Source organism: Phascolarctos cinereus, unplaced genomic scaffold, assembly GCF_003287225.1.
Source record: "Phascolarctos cinereus isolate Bilbo 61053 unplaced genomic scaffold, phaCin_HiC Scaffold_5;HRSCAF=322, whole genome shotgun sequence".
NCBI classification, from domain to species: Eukaryota; Metazoa; Chordata; class Mammalia; order Diprotodontia; family Phascolarctidae; genus Phascolarctos; species Phascolarctos cinereus.
Window position 1 is genome coordinate 100,414,052 of NW_027555958.1, and position 24,929 is coordinate 100,438,980.

Consider the following 24,929-nt stretch of genomic DNA (forward strand, 5'->3'; position numbering starts at 1 on the left):
CTACATGGTTGAATGATACAATTATGTCCAAAAAAGATTTAAAAAAAGGCTGGTTCAAAAATGAAATATGACTAAAAATGGTAAGATGGAATGTCTTGGTTTATAAAAATAGCTTCAGAAATGGCTTGAACAATGGGGAAATTGTTGGGAAAATCACTCAGGTCTGATGATGAATATATTTAGAGCTAGATGTTTTCTTATTCTTTCCCCATTTTTTGAGGCTTCAGTTACCAAAAAAGAAATTTATTTGGTATTTCACAGTCTGAAATCATTGTCCTTAATAGAAAAAAAACAGAAGCAAAATAAAAGTTCAAAAGTTCTGATGCCTCTGCCTATGGTTATATTTCTTTCTCTCTCTCTTTTTAAAGTTTTTGGAGGCAATCAGGGTTAAGTGATTTGCTCAGGGTCACACAGCTAGTAAGTCTCAGAGGCCAAATTTGAACTCTAGGCCTGGTGTTCTATTTGCTGCACCACCTCGATTCCCTTTGTGGTCATATTTCTATTATTTTTTCAGACCTTCAAAGGTGACTATACTTTGAAAAACAACACACACATTTGCATATATATGTTATCCCATGTTGGTTAAACAAATCTCAGTATTTTATAGGCACACTTCAGATATCTTATGTCCAAAGACTGGGTGCTTATTGTTATAGAATGTCAGGGTTAGAAGGAATCTCAGATGCCTTCTAAAGTTCAACCTAAGCCTAAACAGAAATCCTTTTTTATAACCCTAATTGAAGGTCTTGATGTTGGGAAACCTTCCAAAGCAATCAATTACATTTTTTAATAGTTTTCAACATAAGGGAGTTCATTTCCTCATATGAAGTTAAAATTTATCACTTTGCAACAACTCAACTACCTCTTCCATATGACAGCCCTTCAAATATTTGAAGACAGTTATATTTTTTCCTTCTTTTTCTCTGTGGCATGGTCTCCAGCCCCATCTCCATACTCTTAAAGTTCTTCAGGACAGAATCCAGTTCATAAAATGTGGTGCCTAAAACTGGTCTAATCAGTGAAAAGGAGCACTGACACCGTGCTTTCACAATATAGGCCAAAACTGAGGTATTTTTGATTGTTATGTCACTTGACTCATTAATCTTGTAAACAATTAAATATTTTTAGCCCCTTATCTAGTCATCTTTCCTTCCTATATTTATTCAGTTGCTATTTTTAAAGCAAATGCAAAACTTTTACATTTATTCCTAGTGACTTTCAGCTTCTTCAATTTCATCTGATTCATCTAAATATATTCAGCCTTCTCAAAGCTCTGGTCTGATACCTCATTGTGTTATGGTGGTGACTCTGCATTTCTGAAGGCTATATCAATGAATTATAATCTTTGGTAAATTCTGCTGTGCTGGAAAGTCTTTGAGTATGGCACTAGTAATAGACCAAGTCTGTTTCCCAAGGACCAAGCAAGATAATTATATAGATGCTCACCACTAGTAGTGTGGCCACTTGTTGATGATTTAAGAGAGAAGAGGACTGACAATACATGATACAAAGAAAAAATTTTAAATGGTTCTAGTCCTGTGCATCCCTCCTTTCTAACTAAGGTCAACAGCAAAGAAGAGGAAAAAGGGATAGAAGATGTTAAAAATATAAAGTTCAATTTGACTGCTGGTATGGGACAGTCTTGTTCAATGTCCAATGAGTTGAATGAGTTGATCTATTACTGGAAAAGCTAAATCAGATCAAACTTGATAGTCTTTCTACAAAGGAAACCAGAAAATAAGTAGCCAAGGTAGAACAGAATTGGCAAAGACGGCCTTACCATATGTTTAGAGGCAACAAAAATATTGTTTTGCAGGATAATAAGAATTAAAATAGCCAACATTTATATAGTGCTTACACTTCACAATTATTTCATTTGATCCTCACAACAACCCTGGGAGGTAGGTGCTATTATTACTGCCATTTTACAGAAAAGGAAATTAAAATAAATAGAGGTTAAGTGATTTACCAAGGGTGACACAGCTAGTAAGTGCTGAAAACTGGATTTGGGCTATTGGTGATCATCTATTTTAACACCAAATACACAAATTTGCAAAGAGACCATTCTAAAATAATTGTAGCTTATACACCAATATCCCTTGCTGAAGATAAACTGGTAGAAAATAAATTTGTGAGGAATTTGATAATTGCCTCAAAATCAACATTTAATATTTTGTGACTTCTCTGCAAACATAGGAAAATATGGGAATAGGGAGAAATATATGACAAAGTGTGGTACATGAAGAAAGAACGAGAGAAGCCAACAATCTAAAGATTACACAAAAATCTCATACCTCTACATCTTGAACACTGTCATCAAAAAAAAAAAAGAATTGGTAGACATTAGATATGGTAAACACCAAATAATACCATGAAGAATGCAATAAATTATAGTTTGGCAGACAAGAAAAAAAAAACTTGTTATGGACGTAGGAGTTAAATCTGAGTCAGACGTTTGTGTGTAGTCAGACCACTGACTCATCAGAGTTAAGAGCAGAATTAGTTTCAATTTAAAAAAAAAAGCAGGAAAAATGAGAAAAAGATATTTCATGCAAGTGAAATGACAGACCTAAATCATTTAAGCAGTTAATTACTCAGAAAGAATGCACCACTAGGTTATTGAGGTTATTGACAAAAAGAAAGGTCCCATATACACCAAATAATTATAGCAGCACTTTTTGTGATAACAAAGTATTGGAACAAAGTAGATGCTCATCAACTGGAAAGCTAAAAAAAATTGTTAATTTGAATGTGATGGGATACTCTTGTAATATAAGAAACAAGGAAGAGAAGCATGGAAAGACTTACATAAATGGGACAAGAATGAAGTAAACAGAGCCAGGAAAATAATATACACAATTTCTACAACAATGTAAATAGATAGAGCAATAACTATTAAACAATGAAAATTGAATGTTATGAAATTATAAAGGAAAAGCTCGGCCCCAAAGAAGATATGAGAAGACACCTCTCCCCAATTCATTATAGAGGTTGAGGTTCACAGGCATATAACATTTGTAGTATTTCCATAGTCTACAGAGTTTTCAATATTGATCTATTTTATCTTTTTCTCTTATTTCTCTCTTTCTCTCTTTGTAACCAGTTATTCTTTGAAAAGGAAGAAGAGGAAATATAGAGGTATGTATATGCAGATATTGCTTTAACAACTAGCTTTCTGGGGGAAAGTGTATGCATGACATAGTATTAAGTTTTATCTGCATTAACATTTTCCCTTGGTCATTTTCTTAAGTCTAAAACAATCAACAAAACAATAAACCAAGCCTTGATTTGCAGCATATGTCAATTTTGAGGTGTAAATAATACTGAAAATTTAATAATCATCCCTTGTGAGCTAGTATGAACTGACTCCTGCATACCACTAAATACAAGGGGAAATTCAGGCAATATAGAAAAAAAAATCAATAAAATCTTTTTTTAAAGTAACTAAAGAAAACCAACTTCTTGATAAATAAGGGGCTGAAAATCAAAACTATGACAGGACAAAAGAAATGACATTGACACCAACTATAATAATTTCATCCAGAAGTTTTTATTTCTTTTTTTATGAGGCAATCATAGTTAAGTGACTTGCTCAGAGTCATATAGCTACTGAGTGTTATATGTCTGAGGCTGGATTTGAACTCAGATCCTCCTGATTCCAGTGCCGGTGCTCTATCCACTCTATCTAGCTACCCCTAAAAAGGGTTTTGTAGTTGTGCTCATATAGTTCCTAGGTTTGTTATTTTATTTATTTTTTTTGTGAATAGTTCTGGAGTTTAGGGTTCCTCAGTTTTATTTCATTTATTTATTTATTTTGGGCAATTGGAGTTAAGTGACTTGCCTAAGGTCACACAGTGGTAAGTGTCAAGTGTCTGGTCTGAGATTGGGATTTGAACTCAGATCCTCTTGACTCCAGGGCCAGTGCTCTATGCACTACTCCACCTAGCTGCCCCTATCCAGAACTTTAACCAACATAAATTAATTCCCACAATGAAGAGATCAAAGAGACCCACAAAGTGCTTTACTTGGCAAACAGCTGACTCATTGACCACAGGCAATATGATTGACAAAGTAACACTGGATAAGACGCTAAAGTCATTTATGAAAATCTTACAAAGAAGAACGATTAGTGATTATGATGAGTATTGTCTTATTAACTTAAGGAAACTATGAAAAGTAAAACCAGTTTAAAAAGTTTAAAGAAAGGTTGGCTACCGAACAAAATCATAAAAAGGGTATTCAAGGATAAAAATGATAGGAGGATTACAAACAGAAGCAAATAGAAAGTATTTGTAAAACCAGCTTATCAGATTGCTTTTTCCCATCAAAGTCGGTAGAACCACACACTTGGTTCTTAACAACACAGTATCTGAAGGGTTTATAAACAAGGTAGAAATGGCATTCAAGATAACAAAAAAAAAAAAGCTAGACTAGACCATACGTGCATGTATGTATGTAGAGATATAAATATATATAAATATGCAAAGGTGTACTAGAGCTAGCTTGAACTTGGTAAGAGTTAAGTTAGCCAATTACAAACTGGTCAATTGTTAAGTTTTTTATATGAACAATTTCACCTCAGAAATAAGCAAAAAACTACAAAAAAGGACTTGATTTATTGTCTTATTCGCTGTCTAAACTTAAGAAAATGATGAATAAAATGTTAATAATGCAGATTAAACTTAAAGTATGTCACATGTACTTTTTATTGACAGATAGTTGTTAAACATTTACCAGTATACCCCCTCATGTATGTAGGTATGTATACATATATATATACATATATATATATATATATATATATATATGTATACATATACATATACACATACACATATACATACACTCATGCACACACACACATATATTCAGGGGTTTTCTGGTAAATGTTTATCAACCAGCTATTGAAAAGATTGAAACTGCACTAAGACTTTTTGGATACCCTGTATATGTATCTTTTCCTTAGATATTGGTCCCTCAACTCCATTAGAATTATATTACCTCTGGCATGTGTGTGTATATACATATATTCAGTGGCTTCAGTTTTCTTATCTATTAAAGGAAAAGGCTAGACTACACGATCGCTAAGATTCCTTCCAATATTAAAGTTCTTTGTCATATTTTCATGTATGAATTAATTGTGACAGGGAATTTGAAAAATATTTCCTCCAATAACTTCATAAAATGATGTTTTAATATACTCCATACTGATGGCTTGGACTTTGTTAATTAATGCTTTGCTTCCGTAACACACATTTATGCTTATAAAAATAAGGTTTTAAACATTTTAGTAAATTTCATTCAATACTCTGCTCATGCTGCTAACAAGATTGCTTCTTTCAGAAAATCATCATGTTAACAGTGTTGAACTGAATTCAAAGACCTAGGTTCTGATCTTTGCGCTGTCACCTTTTCCCTATTAGAGGGCTCATGATCTTTTTTGAGTCTTAGTATCCTCAACTGTAAAATGAGGATAATAATACTAATAATAACAATACCATTTAGATAATACTTTACAGTTTGCAAAGTGCTTTATTTTGGGGAATGTCTAAACAAATTGTGGTACAGGAATGTAATGGACTATTCCTGTGCTATAAGAAAAGATGAGAAGTATGGTAAGATAGACATACAGAAATGTATACAAAATAAAGTAAGCAGAGCCAGGAATATAATATGCATAATGCCTACAACAGATTAAGCAGCATTGCTGTGAAGATCAGATGAGATCATGTATATCAAAATGTCTTGATACATGTATGGAAGAAAAACTCTGTACTTGGCATTTTAGTCACATATCTGCCAGAAAGAAATTCATTAATTAAATAATTCTAAGAATTTCTGCATAGAGAAATAAAACCCAAAGGGACAGAGATCCAACCTGCCTTTGAAAATCTTTCTGACTTTCCATTAAAAAGGTCAAGAACAGACAAATTCAATAATCAAAATCAAACCAGGGTCAAAGTCTAAGGCAACAGTTTTTAATTCTTCACCCAGAGCAATAGTCACTTAACTGTTGGGGAACCCTAGAGAATCATTTTCTTAAAACCATTCAAAATGTTTTTAACTATTCCCCTTAAAGATTTCTCTTTCAGCCTCATCAAAAGTGAAGAACTCAAGAAATATGTCTATTAATAAAATGAATGAAAATTCTTCTTCCTTCTCTTACTCTAATTATTACCCTAATGAATTTCAGAGAGGATTCCTTCCAAAGTTGATCAGGCCCCAACCTTTGATTAGGTCCTCAATGAAAACAATATTAAATTTTTAAGCACAAGGTATTGTTTCAGAAATGTAAAGGAAAGACTAAGATTTCTCCTACAGATTAATAGTTAGCATTTGTACAAGGCTTTAAAGTTTGCAAAGGGCATTATATATGTTATCTCATATTGATCCTCACAACCTGGTGAAGTCCTGAATCCAGGGCTAAAGCTCTCTACACTGTGCCACCTAGCTGCTTTGATTAGGTCAAGAATTTTAAAGTCAGATTATTTTGTAATATGGAGCATTGTGGGGGAGGGGAGAGAAAAAAGTGTTAGTATTCTTATATCTATCCCATTTTAGAAATATTTAATTTCTCACCACAATAGAGCATACTTGCAGAATTTTTCACTGGCAAAGGACCATAGCAATTTTTCTAGTCCAATCTTCTTGTTTCCTATACTTATTTCAATACATCAAGGATCTGAAATCCAAATGGGATTTTAGTGAAGGCATTCTCTCTGTGTCAGACTGAATTTGGAACAGTGGCTAATGCCTACTCTGGGGAAGAACAACTACTAAATATGTTAAATTTTGAATTCAATGTATACTATGATCAAGGTACGATATTTCTCTACTCTCCAATCCACTTTCCATTTGGCTGCCAAATTGATATTCCTAAAATACAAATCTAAGAACATCCTTTACTCAAAAATGTTCATCAGCTCCCTGTTACTTCTGATGATAAAATACATGCTCCTAGATCAGCATTTAGAACAATTCACAATCTAGCTTCCATCTACTTTCCCAGTCTTATTTCCTATTCCTCTCCTTCATGTTTTCTGAATTTCAGGCAAATTGACTTTTTAATGCTTCCTACAACTTCATTAATGGCCCAGTAGAAAGATGACTCACTGACTCTGAAGGCAGAAAATCTGAGTTCAAATTCTATTTCTGGCATGGGACATTAGGAAAATCACTACCCCCTGGGCCTCAGTTTCCTCAGCTGCAATATGAGGTCAGTGGACTAGATGGTCTCTAAGGTTCCTTCTAGCTTTAGATCTGTGATCCCATGTGCCTTTGTGCAGGCTTCCCCTCATACCTGAAATATACTAGCCCTTTTGAGGTTTACCTCAGGTACCATTTGTTCTGCAGTTTTTCCTGCTTTCCTCATTTGTCGTCACTCTCTCCCCTTGTTTAATTCCTTTGTACCTCTTTATATATTTGTTGTATCCTTCTGGCAGGCTATAGGTTTCTTAAAGTATTGAGGGTACACCTGGGCTGTAATTCCAACTGTGGCCTTGGATAACTTATTTTACAGCCTAGTGACTCAGTTTTCTCATCTATTACATGAGGATATGTAATATTTGATGTTTAAGGACTCCATTTCTCATTTGATCCTTTCCTAAAGGAAATTACTTTTTGGCTTTCTTTGCCAAATATCTACCACAATACCTTGGACATAGTAGTCATTTATTGTTTGCTGGAATAAATCAGAAATGTAAACATATATGTAACTCACTTCTCTCCTTCAAAAGGCTTGCAGTGTCAGTGACAAGGAACCAAGTCATCCTTAATTAGAACATGATGGCACATACAGGGTCACAACACTCCACAATCCATCTCAGAGTACAATAGGCAACAATCTGCCCCCCCCACATACATACAACACACATTTCTGAGCACAGAACCAGGTTGGTTGCTTATGAATTAGCTGAAGTTTATCCTAAAACTGTAGAGAACTCACCACCAAGATGGGAAAACCTGGATTCCCAGAGAGGAAGAAGTGGTGTGAGTGAGTGTATGTGTGTGTATGTGTGTAATTGTACTATCAAGTGAATCTAACACTAAGGCTATTTTAAGTATACAGTGTCAAAGTCAGATTTGGGTCAGAGTTCAGGATCAATGACAGTGTTACCACCACCCTCCCCTACATCCTAGTCTTTGTCTATTTCCCTGTAAACAGCAAAGATAGAATAGAAGTTTGTCTGTGTCCAGCACTGGACCCTCCCAATGTGTCTGGCAAAATTCAAAGAAATCTCCTGAGATGAAGACAAGCTTCAGGCCTACTTTACATATGAGAAGTAGGTATATGGCTATGAGAAGAGATTTGCACCAAACTTAGTCCTTATTCAACATTACAGAATCCACATTGGTGAGAAACTCTATGAACGTGATCAGTATAGGAAAACTTTCACCATGTACTCCACCCTGATGGACCTTCAAAGAATCCATCTTATGAAAAAGCTCATGTAATGAGTGTGATGAGTGTGGGAAAACCTTCAGTGTAAATGAACATCTACACATGGGAGAAAAACTCGATGAGTATGAGCAGTGTAGGAAAGCCTTTAGTATGTGACTCACCTTTATTGTATATCACAGAACCTACAATGGAGAAGGAAACCCTATCAATGTGATGTGTGTAGGAAAGTCTTTGGCATAAGGATACAACTAATTACGCGCCAGGAATCTACAATGAAGAAAAACACAATGAACATCACCAATGTGGCAGTCTTTAGTCTCAGCTCAAAACATATAAAATGTATAGGAGAGAAATGTTATGAATGTCATTGGGTGGGAAAGCTTCCAGTGTGGCCTCAGTGATGAATTATCAGAGAATCCACACTGAAGAGAAAACTAATGAATGTGGGAAAGACTTTTTTACGTGAAATTCAGCTTTTAATAATCATTAAGAAATTTACTCTAAAAAAAAGTCTTCTTGGTGTGGTGAGGATGAAAAATCTTTACTCAAATTTCAACCTTTATTTGCTACCAGCATTGAAAAGAAAACTTATAATAATAGCTAGCATTTATATGGGATTTTCGGGTTTGAAAAGTGTTTTACATATGTTAACTCATTTGATCTTATTTAACCTTATTAATCGATGTGTGTGAGAAAGCTTCCGATGGGAACTTAAGCCTTACTAATATCAATGAATCCACAAAGGAGAAAAATCTCATCAGTGAGATGCATGGTTAATTTTGGACTTTTTTAACATCAAGGAATTATTGAGGAAAAGCTAATCAATGTAACAGATCCAGTTTTATTGACTGATACTCATTCTTTTTAAGATATTAGAGAAGCAAAATTGGAAAACAAAGAAAAAAGGCAACAATTTAAAATAAAATTAAGATTCTGTTAAAGACTTTTATCCTTTTAATTTTATAATATAATTTCTAATTAACTTCACTGATGGAAGGTAGCACTTGTGTAGTTTTATACACCCAATCTAGATAATTCCAATTTCATAATGTATTCTCCCTCTTTAAACATTCCTAGAGCACCTTGTCTGTTTCACTTTTGCTCCCATCAATCTATGACCTGGTAGAATAATTATCTATGTAACTATTCCCATTCCCAGTAGAATTTAAAGTCTTTGAACCTATCGTGTTTTTGTCTTTTTTAATTTTTAAATTTAAAGTTATATCCCTTGCCTAGTAGAATCTCATTTCGAAGCTGTTTTATATTTGTATTTGTATTAGTGTCACATCTGTTTAGTACAACTCTTTACCTACAACAAATATTTAATAAATGTGCTTTTAATTTAATTGCATTACCTTTTGGGCACTACATTTTTAAATGGGTGCCAGCAAACTAGAGGCTATCCAGACAATCCAGAATAGGGAAGACACTCAAGAACATGCCATACAATGATGTAAGGACTGGCCTATTACTAGACAAGCTATGCCCCAACCAACAAAAGTGCCTCATTGTTTGATCACTGATTGACTCACCTACATACTGCCAAGTTCCTGTGAACTGAGACATTCCTATGTACCCAATGTTTATTTAGTCAGCTACATTTAAGTAATAAACATAAGGCTTAAATGAGCATAATCGGTTTAACAAAGTTCAGCTAAACTAGATATACAAGTTTGGCAAACCTTTCTAGTCTTTTAAAATGCTTTTATTATTAATAAGGGGTGCAGGGAGAACTCACAGGCCAGACCACCCTCTTGTTAACTGCCCATAAGGTCCCCCTCCCACTCATTCCCTATGGATCTTCTCAGCAACAACAATCAAATATGAGAGCAGAGATCCAGAGATCTAGTTATGCATCCTACTGTATATCTGTTCTACCATCTGTGATCCCTGTGGGACTGTAAGTCTGGGAAGCAGCAGACTTATATGCTTGTGAGAAATGAACAGTTATCTTTTGAATGCTTATGTTCCTTTTAGAGTAGACCCTCTCACACAATCTCCTTAGGAAGGATCAAAAAAATGCACTGGGGGTGGGGCTGGGAGGCTGGAGGGCTGGGGAGGTATTTAAACTGGAGTAGAGAAATCTTAAAGGGAACACAATAGCTGTCTAAGTATTTGAAGGCTCTGCATGTGGAAAAGGGACTAAGGGTGTTTTGCTTCTCCCCAGTGGCCAGAAAGTTTCAGGGAGGTAGAGTTAGTCCCAATGTAATTAAAAACTTTCTAAAAGAACCAACCCCAAATTATGTAATGTACTGTCCCAAGAGGTCTTCAAGCAAAGGCTGGAATGTGTTGGGAATATTTTGGAGGGGATCCTTGGTCAGTTATGGGTTGGGCTAAATATCCTTTGAGATACTTTCCAATTCAGATATTCTGAATAGAATCCTCCTGGTGAAAGTGAATAATAATTTTCCCCCAGAACATAGTTAGTGAAGAGCAAATACAGTGATTACCACTTTCCTTTGGCAATAATAATGCAACTGTACTGATCATAACCCTGTGGAATCACATTTTTTCTTTTGTTGTTTTTAAAAGCCAGTGAAGGTCGGAGGTACAATTGGGAAAAGATTGCTAAACTATATAAAATATCTAAAACAATGACCTTTATGCTAGCATCTAAATACCCTGTAGTTATTAATTAGTGTTATCCAACCTCTATTTGAACTTGTAATTCTCCCTTGTACCACAATTGTATTAATTAAAAGTATAAGATTACATACTTTAAGATTAGAGTGGATTCAATTCGTCTTGTTACTCAGAAGCCATTTATTTTATTTGAATTTATTCCTAATTGAAAGAAATATTTGAAAATGAAGTGGTAGGATTTCACACATATACACACACATGCATACTGAGTATCTAGTTTACATCTCTATAAATGAGTAAAGTGCCTTATCAAACTTAAAGCATTGCATGAGTGCTAGCTGTTATTACTAAGAATGACCTATTTCTCTATTTCAAATTCCTTCTAGAATGGGAACATGAAGATAAAAGATTAAGAAATCTAAAGAGCTTTTACTTTTAGATCACTAAACATTTTTATTACTAAATATTTACTAAATGTTGTGAGAAAATGAGCTATCTATATCTAGTAACATTTATGTAAGAAAATTCCTCAGTGAAATTTTCATTATAAATTTTTATTTAAAGACAAATACTCTGTAAAAGCCAAGACCACAAAATGTGAATAACTTAAAACACTTCATAATAAAAATGCTGCTTAAGTCATATAAACCAAGGACTTTAAATTTTAAGTTTTCAGAAGTAAATAGAACATGAAATAGATCTAAAATAATTTATATGTAAGAAATTCAAATTGCAGGAAATCTGTAAATATACTGTAAACAGGGGAAAACACAACAAAAGAGGCTTATGCATTTAAATAAATAAATCACACAATATTTCCATACTTCTGTTCACACCTTAACAATTCCCAAGCCAGATTCCCTCACTAATTATGCAGACTTCTTTCTGAGAAAAAAGTGCCCTTTTTGATGCTATATTGCCTGTTTGAGGCCAGTGGGATCTGATCTAGTATATTGGAAGAAATTCTTGAGAGTACTTCAGTTAGCTAACTGTTTATTATAATAGACAATTATTAAGCAAATATATACAAGATCTCTAGTTTTCTAGGTACTGGGGATACAGAAGTGAAACAAAACACATACTTTACCTTGAAGAATATAGAATCTAATTAGGAAAATAAAACATATATACAGATAACTACAATGTCAGTTAGAATGTGAAAAGCACAAGGAATTCAAAAAAAGGCAGATTTGAGGAGGTAGAGATCAACTGTGTTTTAGGGTAGTCAAGTATATCTATCTTGTCTCTAAATAATTTTTTTATGTGTTGAAGAGACAATAAAAATCTCTCCTCAATGATCAAGGTAACTATTCTACTTTATTCCATTTAAAAGAAAAATATTATTATCCAGCTGGGATTCAGTGGTATATTTGGTGTAAGCTGTGGTTCTAATTCCATTTCCTGCCAAATTAACAACCAGTTCTCCAAACTATATTAGTTAAATAGTGAATATTTTCTCTAATTTAAATATATGTACATATGTACATCTATCTCTATATATCTCAGTCTATCTATATATGTACATAATGTTTTATTGGTGTATCTGTCCTTTGATATCAGGAATTCAATCCATGACTTGAAAGGAAATTGGATTTAAGTGAGAAGTTCATAAGTAAGAATGCTAGAATCGTGATTGTCAAAGTCAAAGTTTTTTGATTTATTGATTTAAGGTATAGTGGGTGTGGTTCTCTCTTTTGGGGGGCAGCTAGGTGATGCAATAGATAGCTGCCCCCCAAAAGAGAGAACCTTGATAAAACCAATAATTATCTCTGTAACATTTCCTGAAAGTTTCTATCCATTTCTTAAAGTAGACAAACTGGCCCATCTTTTGCCTCATTTCTTACCTAGCCCTACTCACTGAATGAGTTTTGCCTCAGTCTAATTGAGACCTGGGAAAGACTCCAGTACAGTTCACAACTTGAAAACAAGCAATCCTATTTTGAGGATGCCAAAGCCAAGGAGAGCTGAGTTCTTTATGTTGACTATTATTTAGCCAAGAATACTTTCTATGTCCTATAAATGGAACAGTGATAGAATGCTGAACCTGGAGTTAGAAAGAATTTGGTTCAAATTCATCGTCAGATAACTATTCAATATGTGACCAGGACTTACCTTTTAATCTCTCAAAATTTGTTTCCTCATCTGTAAAAGAGGAATAATAATACTGACACTATCCACCCCACAGGGTTGTGAGGGAAGCTTTTTGTAAATTTTAAAATGATATTAAAATGTGTGAACTAAAACAGTAGCTCCTCCTTATCTGTTTGCAAACATAAGATCACTCTTATAACATTTATTCTTCCTACTCTATATTTTGATCTTTAGTCCTTATCTGATATTTTTTTCAATTTGTGTGATTTGCATTACATACACACACAAACACATGCACACACACAGACATATACACACATGCACACATCATGGGATGACAAAAATTGTCTGTAGTCATTATTCATCCACCGTGAGTAAAGAATTCTTTTATGATACATTTTAAAATGCCTTTTTTTATTAATTTATTTTTAGTTTTCAACATTCACCTCCATAAGCTCCCGAATTCCAAATTTTCTCCCCCTCCCTCCCTGCCTCTCTCCCCAAGATGGCATGCAATCTGATATAAGTTCTACATATACATTCCTATTAAACATATTTTTCACATTAGTCAAGTTGTAAAGAAGAACTAGAACCAATAGGAAGAACCACAAGAAAGGAGAAACAAAAGAAAAGAAAAGAAAAAAAGAGCAAATGAGTATGCTTCCATCTGCATTCAAACTCCATAGTTCTTTCTCTGAATGTGGATAGCGTTTTCCATCATGAGACCCTTGGAGATGTCCCAGATCTTTGCATTGTTGAGAACAGTCAAGTCTAACAGTTAGTCATCACACAATGTGGCTGTTACTTTGTAAAATGTTCTCCTGGTTCTACTCACTTCACTGAGCATCAGTCCATGCAAGTCTCTCCAGGTTTTTTGTAAGTCTGCTTGTTCATCACTTCTTATAGCACAATAGTATTCCATTACATTCATATAACACAACTTGTTCAGCCATTCCCCAATTGATGGGCATCCCCTCAATTTCCAATTCTTTGCCATCACAGAAAGAGCTGCTGTAAATATTTTTGTACATGTGTGTCCTTCTCTTATTTTTGTGATCTCTTTAGGATACAGCCCTAAAAGTGCTATTACTGGGTCAAAGGGTATGCACATTTTTATAACCCTTTGGGTATAGTTCCAAAATTGCTCTTCAAAATGGTTGGATCAATTCACAACTCCACCAACAATGTATTTTCCACATCTTCTCCAACATTTATAATTTTCCTATTTTGTCATGTTAGCCAATTTGATAGGTGTGGTGTAGTACCTCAGAGTCATTTTTATTTGCATTTCTCTAATCAATAGTTATTTGAAGCATTTTTTCATAAGACTGCAGTCATATCCTTTGACTATTTATCAACTGGGGATAAAATGCCCTGCTTTGAATGAATTTTAGTCCATAGAATTTTTTGTTATGCTATAGATTAGGGTGACCTTATGAATTCTTTCCTTCCAGTGAACTAAGCAAAGGAAGGCAGTTCAAGACCCAAAATGACTATGATGAAATTGAAGGGGCCTTAAAAGAGAAAAGTGTTCTTCAGCAACGTTCTTAACATGAAAATGAGTAGTCCTATTTTGAGGATTCCCAAGCCAAGAAGAGATGAGTTCATTTAAATTAAGTATTGGTTATCCAAGTATACTTTTTAGAACATATATATATTTCATTTTTAATTTATGGAATAAAATAAGCATTTCCATAACATAGAATAATTAAAAAGGTGATTTCATATGAAACTGCAACTCTATCGTGCTATTCCTTTTAAACACAGAATAAAGTTCTCATGTGAATTATTTTTCTTCCCCCTCTTCCATCCCACCATAGAGAGGGCTAGCATTAGACACAAATAAGTGTGTGTGTGTGTGTGTATGCAGGCATGTATCTAAAATTATTCTATGAATCTTATCAGTTTTTCCCCTGGATGCAGATAGTGGCTTTCTTCATACATTTTTTATTTTTAATTTGTGTATTTGTAATAGTCAAAGTGACTTAGTCACTGAAAGTTGTTCTGAAAATGACAATCCTGTTGCTGTGTAAAATGTTCTCTAGGTCCTTCTCACTTCTCTTCACCATTTTGTTCATCTTTTTTGCTTTTCTGAGATCATTGAGCTCATCATTTCTTATAACACAATAGTATTCCATCACAACCCTATACCACAACTTGTTCGAACACTACCCAGTTGATGGAGACCCCTGTAATTTCCAGTTCTTTTCCACTACAAAGAGAGCTGCTATTGACATCCTATTCACAAGTCTACTTTTGGATGCGCTAGGTGGTGGAGTGGTTTGAGTGCTGGACCTGGAGTCAGGAAAACCTGAGGTCAAATCCAGCTTCAGATACTTTTTAGCTGTCTATCCCTAAACTTCTAGTTTCTTATCTATATAATAGGAATACTGATACTGAAACTGGTGTTTTAGGAAGATGATCTAGGAAGTAATGTGAAGAAATGTATTAGAAAGGAGGAATGACTTGAAATACACTGACTAATAAGGATGCTCTTGCAATTGTGTTGATGTAAGAGCATATGTACCTGATTTCTGTGCTGACAATGGAATGGAAAAGAAGAACAACAGATATAAGAGGTAGTACAAAAGAAGAAAGAGTAGGACTTGGCAATTAATTAAATGTCGAAGGTGATGTAAACACAACTGTAAATAGATTTTTAAGGGGTAGGAAATATTTCTATATCATCTTTTCAATATCCAATACCATATGATTAGAAAAATATCATGCTTTATGCAAGGAGAACTGGGGACTGGGGACTTGGCCCTTGGTGGGATTAAGATTCCAAAATTGGCCATGGCACAGAATACCCACAGTCTATCATCCTACAAAAGGACTCTCCATGAAAGGTGCAATGCCTGAAAGAATCAGCATTTGAAGAAAGTGATACAAAGATGAATAGATACTAGGCTTGTGATATCATTGGTATAAGGAAGTTCCAAAAGAGGATCATCCCTTCTATAAATATAGCCCCTGTCAGTTCCTTCTCCACAGTTTAACATCTTGAAGAATGTATTAGAGCCAGAAAAATGAAGTCACTAGTCCAGAGTCACAGAGCTAGTATATCTAAGAAGCAGTACATGAATCCAGGTCTTTCTGGTTCCAAGACCAGCTCTCTGTCCAAAGTACCATAATACTTCTCATGATACAAAAATCTCATCAAATGGAATAGTAATATTACAAGGCTAGGAAAAGAAAAGTCAACCTCATCTCCTGCAATGACTTAGTTTCAATATCTTAATAAAATCTATATTGACTAGAAGATACAAGTATCCCTCAGAACCCTTGGAAAGTCTAAAACAATAGCTGAGCAAAAGAGCTAGAAGTCTATGATTCAGAAACCACCATGTGGAGTCAGTCTCCTAGGTATGTGAAGAAGGAAGTTATTAACTTTCATTTGTAATATATGAGAGCAAAGGAGTTATCCAAGGAGATCCATTGTACACTAAAGAACCTAGCAAAAACCCTCCCAGAAAATAAGGGATGAGGTAAAAGTGAATAAAAATTCCTCCTGACTTCTAGGTCATGTGACTTGACATTGTATCTGATCCTGACAACTTCTCAAACGTCTCAAAAATGGAAAATATGCACCAAAGATAAAACAATTTCAGCTGTTGCCATAGTCTAGGATACCAGGAACCCAAAGGAAACTTGACAAAACCCATGAGATAATATCTACCTTGAGTTCACCTAGCATCTCTCTCCCACTACTAACCACCACAGTACCAACAGCAAGGCTTCACAAGTCAACCTGATCCATGCACTTAAATCAAAAGCCAAACTCAGACCCTGGTCTCCTCTCCCTCTTTCTAGTCCTTTGGAGATCCATACTTTAGTCTGTGGAAGATTTCTGGTGCCTTCATGGAAAGCTCCATGGCATCACTCTGTTCTACAAAAGATCTCTATAACAGTGGAAGAATAGAGGAAACAGGAGAGGACACATATCTGGGCTTGAATTAGTGATCAATCTCACACCAATGCCCCCTTTTCCCACAGCCAAGGACTTCCAAACCTCAAACAAGGGAAATCAACCCTGGCTGTAGTGCTCTGTATTCCTGGGTCAGAGAACTAATAGACAGAGGAATTGGGACAGGACCTTATGTGTGGGGAGGAGCAGGGAGAGACAGTGTGGCACTCCAGTAAGCCTAAGGGAAGGGGCGAGCATCCAGTATGAGTTACTACTGTCCTGCTAAAAGTCACTTGTGGCAGAGACCTAGGCTGGTGAACTGTGAATTGCCCAGAGTGGGAGGAGGCAGAGATGCTTTTTGATCAAATGCCCAAGGAAACCCCCATGAAGGAGGAGGAGTCAGAAAGTGAGCAATAGGGGAAAGTAATGGGGAAAAAAAAGGTCTAAAATTACCAAAATTTCATGAGGAAGAAAACACAAAGACCTCAAACATAAGCAAATAAATCACAGGAAAAACATGAACAGCAGAAAGAAATATGTTTCTATGAATAAATACTACTAAATAAAACAAAATATGACTCAACACTTATTGAGACAGAGGACCCTGTGGAACTTGAGAAGCCAACATGTTCTTCCCAAGTAGGTTAAAAGAAAAATGAGAATTATGAAAACAGAATTTATTGGCCTGCAGAGCAGATATAATTATTCAAATGGAAAAAAAAACTTGAATCAGTAGTGGCAAGTCTTCCCATAGAAGCAAAAGAGAGTACAACATATTAAGAATGCAAATACACAGAAGTGATGACAATATCAAAGAAAAAAAAGCATTAAAAAAAACCATGCTCTCAATTTAAGCAAAATGTATTGACCTTCAAGACTTCATGCATAGATGAAATTTAACAATCATAGGTCTCCCAGAAGAACACAAATCAAAAAAGCTAAACACAATAATGTAAGAAAAATATGAGAGAAATGTCCGGAACTTCTGAATGCACAAAATGAAGTCTCAATTGAAATAATGCATGGATCACCTCAAAAAAAAAAACACACCCATAGCTAAAAACTCTAAGAAATATTGTGGTTAAATATAAAAGATCTCCAAATATAAAGGAAAAGAAATTTGAATAATATAAGACTTTTCTGTGCACATTAGAAAATGCAAGAGAAATGGAATAATGTGTTCTGAAGAGCAATGGAGCTCAAGTTGCAGCCCAGGGTGATCTTCCTTGCAAATCTGAGTTTAATTATAATTGAAAAAAAAGATGAATATTCAAGAATAAAGAGGTGTTTGAAACATTCTTAGAAAGAAAAATAGAACAGAAGAGATTATCTGCTACTCAAACATCCCAGACAACAGAAGTGCAGTAGGGGTGAAGTAATGAATCAGCTAAGGACAGCAAGAGCAACACACTAACAACACAGAGACCACTAATGGATTTCTTTCTAAACATACATTAAGAAACAGGAGTAAAGATGAAAGTGAGGTGAGAGGTAACAGTGAAAAGGTAGGTTGTGGGGCATTATGGGTGGAATTTTGTGATTTTTACCTACTTTTGAATCAACATTTTTTGTGTGTGAAATTATATTACAAAATGATAAGATGCATAAAAAAGAGAGAGGGCAACTGAAGATAAAGGAGAGTAAATGACATATCTGGTTAAGATTGAGTCCTAGCAATGAGGATGAAAGATGATTTCTTTGGTATTTCATGAGGAGAAGAGCCTACAAGGAAATATCTGAGGAGGAAGGGGAAAGGATTGAAAAGTGAAGGGAAGGAGAAATAGGACTTATTTTGATAGTGGGAATGGGTTCCACTGATGAATGCTCTCATGGGTAAAAAGAGATATTCTGTAAAGGAAGATAGGGCCCATGTGTTGGGTATTGTCTGTGGGAATTTGGTACTTTAAAACTGATCTCAGTGGGATGGCAAAGGCAAAAACCCACTGAAGAGATTTTGAAGCAAATAGAAAAGGAAGATAACCAAAAGGAGAGTGTTAGAAGATGGACTTCATAATCAGAGACAAAATGGTGGAGATGGTTGCATTGGGTAGTGTCTCCTAAATTCTAAGAATAGATATTTTTTCAGGGAGTGGGAACGGAAAGGGGAAATCTGAAGAGTAAACTCTACAAGGTAGTGGCAGAAACTGTTTAGAGTAAGAGTACAGAATGGATACCTCAGAAATTTTAACTCTTTGAGGAATACAGAAAATAGAGAGAGATTATATAATTATCGGCGTCATGAACCAGAGTAGGATGATCAAGAGTAGACAAAAAGAGAGGATAGATAATGAAGAAGGTGAGTAAAGGAAATTTTCTTTTTTTTTTTTAAGAACAAAACCATTATATTTATACTAGCAGGCATAAGGATTTTGTAATATGGAGGGATTTTATGAATGGCAAATAATACAAATACTCTTTATTTTGGAAAAAAATAAAGTTTACTTAAGTAATGGGACACTTCAGAAACATTCTTGCTTAACTATGTTACTGAACAAAAACAATGTCACCTTAAGCACAAACATCCTCCTCTTCAATGTGTATCTGGAGATAGGAAGACAGCACTTGGTTTTAAAAAAATGACCTCATGTTAAGCCCTGGTCACTTAAGTGTAAACAATGTAGAATGATTTCACCACCCATAGTTCTGATTACTAGCTATGGCAAATCTGTAGTGCCTCTGTGTTTTGAGAGCTATGGGACACATGTCTTCACTCAACCTCCTGGAAGGGCTACTGCATCATAGTCTAAGTTGAGTTCTTGGTAGGCAAGATGGAAGAAGAATATCAAACCAGTTTTACAAACCATTTAGAGTGAATTGCCAATGTTCCCATTAAGAAACAAGTAACAATAGACAGATATTGTTTAGAAGTTATTCTCACTTTAGCGCAAATCTTTTTTGTTTTTATTTGTGATTTATGCACTTGTCTGATTCCTACACTTACAGTACAAACTCTAGTAACCTGCCACAAGTCATTACAGCACACAATATGCCCATTATTCCTTAGGCATCTGCATTTTTCAAGGATTAATGCTTATTCTTCTATATCCAGACTGTCAGCAGTTCTTGAATATTATGTATGTACATATGTATGTATATATATGTATATATATATATATACACACACACACACATATATGTGTGTGTGTGTATATATTATGTGTACATATAGATAGATATAGATAGATATATTAATAGGGTAACTATGTTCTAAAAATGCATATGCCAATAACAACCATGTTACCAGGGGGAAGAGAATTTTCAGAAAAGGGGAAAAGCAAGTAAGTTCCCTCAGAGAGAATGCGGTTCAAGTCTTTGGATTAAAAAATAAACAACACAGTCCTCCATCCCTCCAGAGAAACTGGTCATTACGGAATTTCCAGGAAATGCCCTTTTTCCACTAAAGGACTTTAAAAACCCCATTGCAAATATTTAAAAATCTACAGCTACCAGGTTGCCATTAATTGGCAATCAGCAGTGAGAAGAGAAAAGACGTCTGTTGGTACATCTTGCAGCATAGAATCTTTAGCTCTTGGTTGATCTGTAAAAACCACTGGTGTACCAAAAGTGCTATTGAGGGTGAGGGTGAGGGAATATTGAAAACTTTATCTGCCTGTTTGTGAGATGGCTTTCATGGCTAGGAAATTTTCTAACCAGTACAAAAATTCCAGGATATATCTCTTTCTCTTTCTTTTTTGTTCTTAAAAATAACCTAATTTTAAAAAATTGTTTAAGTAGATACATTGACAATAGGAAGTTATATGGCAAGGACCATACACACACACACACACACACACACACACACACACACACACACACATGCATGCACATACAAAACCATGAAGACAATGCAATTGGTTCAATAGTGTTCCAAGAATGTAGAAAACCAGTTAGCTTTGAAAGCCATAGCAAAATACCACTTGATTATAAACCACCTGCTTGTAAGACCATACTTTGAATCATTTTTTTCTTTCTTTTCTTCTCCCTGTTCTTCTCCTCCTTCTCCTCCTCTTTTTTCTTCTCCTCCTCCTCCTTCTCCTCCTCTTTTTTCTTCTCCTCCTCCTCCTCTTCTTCTTCTCCTCCTCCTCTTCTTCTCCTTCTTCTCCTTCTGTTCCTCCTTCTCCTTCCTGTTCTTGTTCTTCTTCTTCTTTTTCATGTTACAGTTGGAGAATTTCACATCCAGCCTTAAACATTTTGCATATCTTTGCCAATCTTATAGCTGGCCTTCTTGTTCCAGGAGATTTTGGTGTGGGTGACTGGAATCCACTGGCACAAGGCCTTGAATGTGGTGTCTGACATTGTTTCATTCTCAATACCACTGGTCCCATACTGATTTTTGTCACGTTCTGTCATTTTAATACATTCCTTGGCAGCTTGTACACCATCAGTAATAGTTATTGAATCCTATTCATCTCTGTGACTAACCAATTGAACCTTGCCATCTTCATAGTAATGGACATGAATCTTTAGTACTGCAAGCACCTGAGCTATAGGTGGTGTGATGGGAAACTTCCACTCTGATCTGTAATGACCACTGCAGAAGACTTTTAGACTGAAACTGGTGGCTCTCAATACAGGCAATAACAGCCTTCTGCTCATCTCTAATTTTAACATAAACACTACGGAAGGCATTAGAATTATGATCTTTTACATAGACCCTTAATGCACTGTCACAAGATTCCCTCCACGACTTCAGATCTCCATCTGTGTTCCCAGATTGGGAGTCACTTGCTTCTTTCTATGAATGATCAAACTTAAAGGAAACTTTATTTCTTGGATCTAAAAATCTGCCTCTATCCTGGTCACCACGCTCTGTAATTAAGATCTAATCATCCTAACCTTCTATCTTCACTGGAGTGAACTGAACCATATTAATCTGGGCAAATATATGAGCCACCCCTTTCCTGACAAGATTTTCCTTGTCAACTAGTAACTGGACATCATTAAACACTTCATTAAATTATCCTGGCAGAACATGAGTAATGAACTTGGCAGCTATCCGTGGCTTCTCCTCCTCCAACACCCAATCCTCAAAGTTGGCCATCCTGGACTACTTTGTGAAGAGAATTTTCACAGGACTAGGTGAAGGGGAAGAGAGGAAGGGGGAATATGATTAACAGAGAGGAAAAAAGAGGAGAAGAATTAAATGACTAGATAAAAGCAAGAAAATAAAGGGGTTTCTGTTGTTTGACCTTCATTTTCAAAGACCAATGACATCATAATGTTGGGGAAATGGGTGATGTCTATGTAAACTGGATTTAAATGAGGCAGAGTTGCACAAAGTCATCAGCCTCACTCTCTCTTTCAGAGTCGTCTAAGTCCAATGACAAGATAATTGGCAATGGGCCAAGATGCAATGGATGACTTTGGCAGATGTCTGACCAAGCTCTAAGGGCTCCATAGCACCTTTTTCAACCACCTCATGGACATTGGAACAAGTCATTCTCATGTACCCATTCTGCTTGGGAAAGTCTACATATGCTTGGGGTAGACGTCCTCCTAACTGACTGATGTGACCTACCAGTTACCTTCAACCTGGTTTAGCCCATCTGTCGAGATGAACTAGCACTGGAGTGTGGTCACTGTGCATGCTACAGCTTCTTGATTCCACAGCTTGGGTGGCAAGTAGAAACCAAAAGCAGATGAGCAACACTTAAAAGAGTTCAGCAAACCCTCACACTAGAGGTGCTAGTCCTTACACACCAGAAAGTAAAAGAATTAATGAGCAAAGCTCCAAAAATAAATGGGTTACAAAGGGGAGGAGATGATTAGAGGGAAGAGGAAGGGAGGCAGTGAGAATAGGGGCCAGATTAAAAAAAGATTAAACTAAAGTAACTGAAGAGATATCACACTGCCTTACTTTATAAAGGAAGGGTGAAAAATCATAACTTAAAAAAATCAATATTACAAAAAAATGAAGGAACACAAATTTAACTTCATAAACTTAAATGTAAATCAATTAAACAATCCAATAAAACAAAAAAGAGAAGAGTAATAAATTGGATAAGAAAAACTCAATAATCTGCTCCTCTGAAGAAACAGATTTCAAAAACAAAAAGATATACATAAAATAAAAGTGAAAGGATGGGGCGGAAAGCTACTATGCATCAGGTTAATCCAAAAAAGCAGGAGTTTCAGTCCTTCCAGCAGACAAATAATAAACATTAAAAAATTTAAGAGCATAAAAAAACTACATTATGCTGAAAAGAAACATAGACAAAAATACAATATCAGTAATAAACCTATATACTCCAAATTCCTCAGCATCCAAATTCATAAAAGAAACATTAGCTGAGCAACAAGAACACATAGAGAATAAAACAATAGTGACAGGAAACTCGTTTTAGTTTGGGGTAGGTCTAACAAAAAAGGTAAACAAAAGAGAAAATATAGAACTAAAACATGCTGGAGAAACTAAAATTAAAAAGCTTATGGCTTCTTCTAAATGGGAATAAAAAAGAATCTATGTATTACTCAATGCCACATGGCACATTTTTGTTTAACAAAAATTGAACATGCATAGGGCACAAAGATATTGCAAACAGATGTACAAAGATAGAAATACCTAATCCTATATAGACTGTACTGTAATAAAAATAACCATTAGGTTCAGGAACCAGAAACAAAAGACAAAGATTCAATGGCCCAGCACTCTATTTACCTAGCTGCTCTATTAAAAAAAAATTAGAAAGAAGCAGATCATATGCCTCTCAGCTGTGAGTGAGAAATGCGTTTTTGATCAAATGAGACATCAATCCAATTGCAAAATATAAATTAGAATAACTTTGATTATATGAAACCAAAAAGCTTCTGTACATCCAAAATTAAAGCAATTAAGACAGGAAGGGAAGTAGTTGAGTGGGGGAAAAAGCTCAGTACCAAATTTCTCTAACAAGTCTTTGGTATCCAAGATATGAATAATATATGTAAAATATGTATAAATGTGTGTACATATGTAAGTGGTGAAAGGATATGAAGAAAAAGTTCTCAAATGAAGAACTGCAAAGTATTCATAAGGACATGAAAGAATGTGCCAAATTAATAATAAGAGAAATGAAAATTAAAATTACCCTAAGGTTTTACCTCACAACCTACATATTAGCAAAGATGAAAAAAATGGCAATGTTGAGATCTTGTGGGAAGATAGACACGTAAATATGTTGTTGGGAGAGTTAAGATTGGTATGCAAATATAGTGATGAAAATGTCCATATTTGTTAAATCATTGATTCTACTACTTGACGTTAAACCCCAATGAAACCACTGATAAGAAAAAAGTCTCCATACACACCAAAATGTTTATAGCAACCCTTCTTGTGATAGTAAAGAATTGGAAACAAAGTAGATGTCCACTGATTGCTGGAATGGTAAACAAATCCTGGTACTTAATATGAGGAATGATTAGTGTGCTATAAGAAATAATATCATGAATATAGAGATACATGGAAAGATCTACATGAACTAATGGGTATTAAAGAAAGTAAAGCCAAGAAAATAGTATGCACAATTGCCACAGCACCTAGATGGAAAGAACAACCATACATATACACAAAAGTCTAAATTGAATATAACACATGGCTTCTAATGAGTATATAAAAGGGGAAACTGCAAACCCATTCATTCATGCAGGTGGGAAGTCCACAGTTGTTACACATTGCACATATTTTCAGACTTTTTCAATATATTGATTAGTTGGGTTAATATTTTTCTTTTTTTCTGTCATTAAAAATATTATTATTTTATGGGATGGCTCTTTGGATTGGGTAGGAGGAAGCATAGTGGAGATAACTATGATGACAAAAAAAACACAGAAGAAGGCATCAATAAAAAATATATATAAAAAATTCTTTCTATCCCTCACATTACTATTCCTCTTCTTACCTTTGGTATCTTTTCAATAAGAATTCTGAGTTTTATATCTCTGCCTTCTTGCATTTAAAAATGAAGTAGT

General features: G+C 35.0%; 1 protein-coding gene and 1 pseudogene across 1 annotated transcript in view; both read right to left on the reverse strand.

Moving 5' to 3' along the window:
* The window catches only part of MYCT1 (MYC target 1), a 78,496-nt gene that overhangs the window by 14,765 nt on the left and 38,802 nt on the right, over nucleotides 1-24,929 (reverse strand). The window lies entirely within an intron of this gene.
* LOC110208633 (F-actin-capping protein subunit alpha-1 pseudogene) lies at nucleotides 21,142-22,023 on the reverse strand (annotated as a pseudogene).